The following is a 7,210-nucleotide window of genomic DNA, read 5'->3' on the forward strand; positions in this document are numbered from 1 at the left end:
CATGTATCCATTCTCCCACAACGCCCCCCACTCACACCAGAGTGGCCTGTCTCCGATTTACTTCACTCTGTGTTACAGGACCTATTGTATATTAATGCAACTATATGGAATCTTAAAAAAAAAAAAAGGTATTGATGAACCTATTTACGGGTTAGGAATGGAGGAGCAAATGTAGAAAACAGACATATGGGCACAGGGCAGGGAAGGGTGGGGAACAAATTGAAATCGTAGCATCGATATATACACACGACCATGTGTAACATAGATGGCTAGTGGGAAGCTGCTGTGTAGCACAGGGAGCTCAGCAGGGGGCTCTGTGATGATCTAGAGGGTGGGATGGGGGTGGGAGGGAGGGGGGCGGCTCAGGAGGGAGGGGATAAACGTGTACACATGGCTAATTCTCGTTGTTGTACAGCAGAAACCAACACAACATTGTAAAGCAATTATATTCCAAAAAAAAAAAACACCACTGCCTGGAGGGAGAGAGCTCTAGTCTCCATTCTGAATCAGAAATGGCAGGACTCTGGTCCCTGCTCTCTGAGGCATGAAATACGTCCTCACTACAGGGCTCTGCAAGGCTAGACTGACCCAATTAACAGAAGTCACCTTCCAGGGGGCTTCCACCACCGTTGCTCCAAAGTCCAAGTTCAGCATTTTTGTTCAGAGTAATCATTCAAAGACCCAGGAAGCTCTGATCAGAATCTCGGTTCCGCCAACAACTTGTGCCTTTGAGGAAGTCATTTAGTTCTCTGGACCTGTGTTTTCCTCTTGTTTAAATTCTGCTGATGAGCCCTTGTGCGTGTCAAATGGCGCACCTACTCTGGATAACATATGGTGGATGCTCCAAAGTTAAAAATAATTTGCAATAATCCAGCAATTCCACTTCATGAAATACACCAAATGAAATGAAAATAGATTCTCAAAGAGATATTTGTACACCCAGGGTCGTAGCAGCATTATTCATAGGAGCTGAAAGTTGAAAATTAAAGGCGCTCAGTCGTGTCCGACTCTTTGGGACCCCATTGACTGTAGCCTGCCAGACTCCTCCGTCCACAGGATTTTCCCAGCAAGATGGAAAGTTGAAAGTTGGAAGCAACACAAATATTCATCCACGAAAGAATGGATAAACACAAGGCAGTCTATACCCACAATGGAATATTACTAAGCCTTAAAAGGCAGGAACTTGTGGCGCATGCTACAACGTGGAAGTACTTTGAGGACATTATGCTGAGTGACCTAAGCCAGCCACGAAAACACAAATATTGCATGATTCCACTTCTATGAAGTACTGAAAAGAGCCATGGAGACAAATGTAGAATGGTTGTTGGCCAGGGGCTGAGGTAAAGGGGGAAGTGGGGAGTTATCGTTCAACGGGGACACAGGTGAAAAGTGTCCCAGGGACTTTGTGCACAACCATGTAAATATAATTAACATTTTTGGACTGTACACTTAAAATTGGTTGGTTAATGTTATGTGTATTTTATCACCATTTTAAAAAATTGCTGCCCATGATAAGTAATAGAACAAGCTTCACAGAGTTACCGGGTGTAGCAAACCCAAAGGGAACTGAATATGAGTCATCTTGCATTTGTCCTCCACACAAACCTAAATCTGTGAGTGTTCAAATCCCTTACAGCTACCTCAATATCTGCAGAAGAGGAGGAACCCATAGATTCCAAGGGCCAGAAGTATACAGGAGCTTGAAATCAGTGTCCACATCATAACCCCTACTTAAGGGTAATTAATCGCTAGTATTATTTGAACATGAGCAAAATTGTCTTAGAGTCTCAGAGCACTGATCTAATCTCCCCACCTTTCCTTACACACGCACATACACACACACACACCGCAGACACTTTCATCTAGAAAATATGTCTCCTCCCTCAAGCTGGAGCTGGGCTGACCCTCTGCACTCTGGGGTTGCAGAGGTCTCTTTGGGAGGATGTGAGCTCAGCACCCAGTCTCCCACAGAAGAGGGTGACCCGAGACTTACTGGATCCTTGGAGCAGAGCCTGGGGCCCTGGGTCAGTCAAGGAGGCTGAGGTTAAGCCGTGCGGGGCTGGAGCTGAGACATCTCCAAGAACGGAAGCGGGGAGTCCTGAGCACAGAAGACAGCCCTCACCCCGGGTTGCTGGGGTGCGGATGGGGTCAGGGGGGGAGAAACACCTGCAGTGTAGCTATCAGCCCTGACTCTCCTGTGGTTACCTCAGCAGGTAATTCTGAGATGGTCTTTATTGTGGTAAAATACACGTAATGGAAAATTTACAATTTTAGCCCTTATAAGCGTCCAGTTCAAAACTGTTAAGGATCAAAAAAAAGTGTTAAGGACATTCATAGTTTGTATAACCAATCTCTTGAACTTTTTTTCATCTTGCAAAACTGAAACTGTACACATTAAACTAAAATTCCCTCTTCCTCCTCTGCAGTTCCTGGCAATCGCATTTCACTCTATTAATCTAACCCTTTTAGGTCCTTCCCTTAAGTGGAACCCTCCGGTCTTTGTCATTTCCTGTGGAACTGTCTTCACTTAGTGTAATGGCCACAAGGTTCATCCATGTTGTAGCTTATTGGAAACATAGTATTTTTATTTGTGATGGCACATGTGCTTGATTTTTTATTTTATTTTATGTGTTGTAGGCTTTCATTGGTGCTCTCACATTCGAAGGAGCAGACTCAGCCTTCAGTCTCTGGTGGTTCCCTCCCGCCGGGGTACTCTGTTTGCCGGTGGTGTTAATACCTACGGTTTCCTGTCTTTCTCTCCCTACACCTGCTCCACTCTCCTTGCTCCCTCTTGTGGGAGAATTCTTAAGTGCTTCTGTCTGGTCTGCGATCCTAAAAGAAATCAGTCCTGAATATTCATTGGAAAGACTGATGCTGAAGCTGAAGCTGCAATATTTTGGCCACCTGATGCAAGGAACTGACTCATTGGAAAAGACCCTGTGGCTACATGGTGACTGCAGCCATGAAATTAAAAGACGCTTACTCCTTGGAAGCAAAGTTATGACCAACCTAGACAACATATTAAAAACAGAGACGTTGCTTTGCCAACAAAGGTCCATCTAGTCAGAGCTATGGTTTTTCCAGTGGTCATGTATGGATGTGAGAGTTGGACTATAAAGAAAGCTGAGCGCCGAAGAATTGATGCTTTTGAACTGTGATGTTGGAGGAGACTCTTGAGAGTCCCTTAGACTGCAAGGAGATCCAACCAGTCCATCCTAAAGGAAATCAGTCCTGAATATTCATTGGAAAGACTGATGCTGACTCTGAAACTCCAATCCTTTGGCCACGTGATGGGAAGAGCTCATTCACTGGAAAAGACCCTGATGTGGCGATTGAAGGCAGTAGGAGAAGGGGACCACAGGTGGTTGGATGGCATCACCAACTCGATGGACATGAGTCTGAGCAAGCTCCGGGAGTTGGTGATGGACGGGGAAGCCTGGCATGCTGCAGTCCATGGGGTCGCAGAGTCGGACACAACTGAGCAACTGAACTGAACTGCTCTTACAACTCACCAGGCTGCCTCCTGGAAACCTGTCTTTGGATTTCCAGAAGGTGGCACTAGAACTCAAGCCTGTGGGAGCCCTTGACCAGAATAGGGGCCAGTTTTCTGAGCCTGCTCCTTCCCTTCCAGAGCTCCCATGGGCGCTGCAGGGGGAGGGTCGCACAAGGAGTCCCCGAAGAGTGGGGGGAGGTGTGGGTCCAGCACTCGGGGCACTGAGGGTGCCTGGGTGCCCAGGAGGGACGTTCTGGGGTGTGGTGCGCCCAGAAGCTTCTCGGTGAATTGCCTGTGGGGAGCGGTCACTTTCGCACCCTTCGCAGTGTTTATCAGCCTCTTTACCAAAACCCTTCCTCAAAACCCTTCTTCTCCTTCGTCTTGGGGGTCCCCGCTCAGGTCTCCGGTGCTGCTGGAGAGAACCGGGTGTCCTCAGGGATGTCTTGCAGAACTAGGGCAGCTTTTTCTGTGGTGGGAGATCAACCCCGTGGGATGGTTCCTTGCGAGGGGGAGGGGAAAGCGTCTGCTACATAAGCCTTGATCAGACTCCTTTTTGGGTTTTTTTGCCAGAATCCTCCCCTCTCAGTGAAGGCTGCATGCGAAATCAGTCTCTTCAGTCCTGTCCGACTCTGCAACCCTATGGACCCTACCCCACCGGACTCCTCTCTCCTTGGGATTCTCCAGGCAAGAATACTGGAGGGAGTTGCCATGTCCTCCTCCAGGGGATCTTCCCAACCCAGGGGTCGAACCCGTGACTCCTGTGTCTCCTGCATTGGCAGGCGGGTTCTCTACGCTGAGCCTCTGGGGAAGCCCCTAGTGAAGGCTGGCCTTCTGCAAATCCCCTCCCTTGCATGGCGTCTCTAGGTCAGTACTCCCTGGGTTCCCACCACCACCACCACGACCACCACCACCACTGGCAGCATCACCGTCAGAGGGGTCCAGGCAGGTTCCCTGGCTCTGCAGAGTCTGCAGCCCATAGCAAGGTCTGTCGGCCTGTGGCCCGGACGCACAGACGGACAAGACTCCTCCAGGGCTCCTTGGGCAGACCGAGCTGTGTCCCCAACACCCACAGAGGTGCTTTTCCTCCTGAGTGGATGTCTAACTCATTGTTCATTTATTTATTGAAATAGACTTGGTTTATAATATTACTTTTAGGTATACCGCCTAGTGAGTTCAGTAGTTTTACAGATGCTGTATAATATTATGTGTAGAATCTGAAAAAATAATATAAATGAGTATATATAGCAAACCAGAAACAGCTTCACTGATTCAGAAAACTGACAAGAGGCTATCTGTGAAGAGAGGAAAGGGAGAAGGGGCAAACTGGGGGTGTGGGATTAAGAGATACAAGGCAGGAGGAGAAGGGGACGACAGAAAAGGAGCTGGTTGGATGGCATCCCTGACTCGGTGGACATGAGTTTGAGTAAGCTCTGAGTGTTGGTGATGGACAGGAGGCCTGGCATGCTGCAGTCCATGGGGTCGCCAAGAGTCGGACACGACTGAGTGACTGAACTGAATACATAATCAGTAAGGATATGTTTGGAGCACAAGGAATTATAGCCATTATCTTGTATAACTTCTACTGGAGTATCATCTGTAAAAATACCAAATCACTGTGCTGTATATTTGAAACTGATGTTATATTGTAAACCAATGATACTTCGATTTTTATAAGTTGATAGCATTTTTTTATTTAAAAAAATTATTTCATTTCAATTGGAGATACTTCAATTAAAAAAAAATACTGATGTAACAAATAGTTCACAATTGTTTACTTCCTGTTTCTCACTAGAAATTAAAGTTTCTAAGGGTTAAGAATTCAGATTAATATGTGTAATTAAAATGACTAAAATTACTAAGGCAAACATCTCTGCATGCAAGGAAATGTTTCAGAGTTATCAGGAAACCCACTGAGACTTGCAGATCCGAGTCCCCTCTTTGCCTCATTTTCTCTACCTGGCCCAGCTAACATGAGTCTACCCACCATTTGTTTTTCTATCTTCATGTGAATTGCGTTCCTTCTCTCTCAAGTCCCAAACCACTACCCCCAACACTCTCTTTAGCCTTTAACTGTATGGAAGGGAAAGGACTTGGTTATTCTGGCAAGTTGCTCAGTTTTCTTTGGTTTCTCCCCTGTACTGTTGTTCAGTCACTCAGTCCACGGACTGCAGCTCGCCAGGCCTCCCTGTCCATCACCAACTCCCAGAGTTTGCTCAAACTCATGTCCATTGAGTCAGTGATGCCATCCAGCCATCTCATCTTCTGTCGTCCCCTTCTCCTCCTGCCCTCAATCTTTCCCAGCATCAGGGTCTTTTCCATTGAGTCAGCTCTTCGCATGAGGTGGCCAAAGTATTGGAGTTTCAGCTTCAACATCAGTCCTTCCAATGAACACCCAGGACTGGTCTCCTTTAGGATGGACTGGTTGGATCTCCTTGCAGTCCAAGGGACTCTCAAGCATCTTATCCAACACCACTGTTCAAAAGCATCAGTTCTTTGGTGCTCAGCTTTCTTTATAGTCCAACTCTCACATCCATACATGACTACTGGAAAAACCATAGCTTTGGCTGTACGGACCTTTGGTGGCAAAGTGATATCTCTGTTTTTTAATTCACGGTGAAACCTTGTCATAGCTTTTCTTCCAAGGAGCAAGTGTCTTTTAATTTCATGGCTGCAGTCACTCTCTGCAGTGATATTGGAGCCCAAGAAAATAAAATCTGCCACTATTTCCATTATTTCCTCATCTATTTGCCATGAAGTGATGGGACCAGATGTCATGATCTTTGCTTTTTGAATGTTGAGTTTTAAGCCAGCTTTTTCACTCTCCTCTTTCACCTTCATCACATTATTGAGCTATCACTTGATTTTTTCCCGTTAAGCTATCTCATGTCAATTTAATCCTTAGACTGGCCAGAAGAACCTGGAAGGGTTGATCCAATTTCTCATCAAGCCTCTTTCATGGGCAGTGTTCTGTGTTGCCTGTTACAGCACATTGGTAGCACAGGCTATCTGATTGGCCCACAGCAGTAAGCGAAGAACAGCAATCAGGTGATGTCAACCCCTTTTGACAAAGTTTCACCTGACAGTTTCAATCTCCATTAATTTCTTCCTAAGCCTGTACTGTCATGAGAACTGGCAAGGTAGTGATATTCCTAATTCTGTTCGTCCACCTCCATCTGCATTTTCATTCATCTAATATCTTGCTGCTCAGTTTATTGACCTGTATCCCTCCTTCACTCTAGTGCAGTTGCTCATTCTCGCCAACAACCCTCTGCTTCCTTATTATCAATTCTTGAATGTGCATAATCTCAACGTCAGGCCCTCTGTTCTGCAATAACTCTTTAACATGTCTATCCAGTTTCATTTCCTGTCTTTTAGTTCCACTCAATCGTAATCATTTATCAAGAAATCACTACTTACTACTTCTTTCCCTCATATCTGACAATGCAGGTGTTTTTTCTTTATTCCAATGAAGAACTTTCCACCATCAACTCTACTGTGTAACACCAAGAGTCTGTGACAGAAAAGTAAACAGAAATAGTCATTTACAAAAGATTACACTATGTCTCCATAAAGCTGAGGGAAAAGACAAAAATGATCATTTTACCCTGATGACATGATCCATTTATCTGTTATTCTCCTCCTTTTCTTAAAATCTACTTCGTCTGATAGTGATATGGCTACCTTAGCTTTCTTGCGTTACTGTTTGCACAGTGCATC

The sequence above is a fragment of the Giraffa tippelskirchi genome, chromosome 7, assembly GCF_054371585.1.
Source record: "Giraffa tippelskirchi isolate mGirTip1 chromosome 7, T2T-mGirTip1v1.2.pri, whole genome shotgun sequence".
Lineage (NCBI taxonomy): Eukaryota > Metazoa > Chordata > Mammalia > Artiodactyla > Giraffidae > Giraffa > Giraffa tippelskirchi.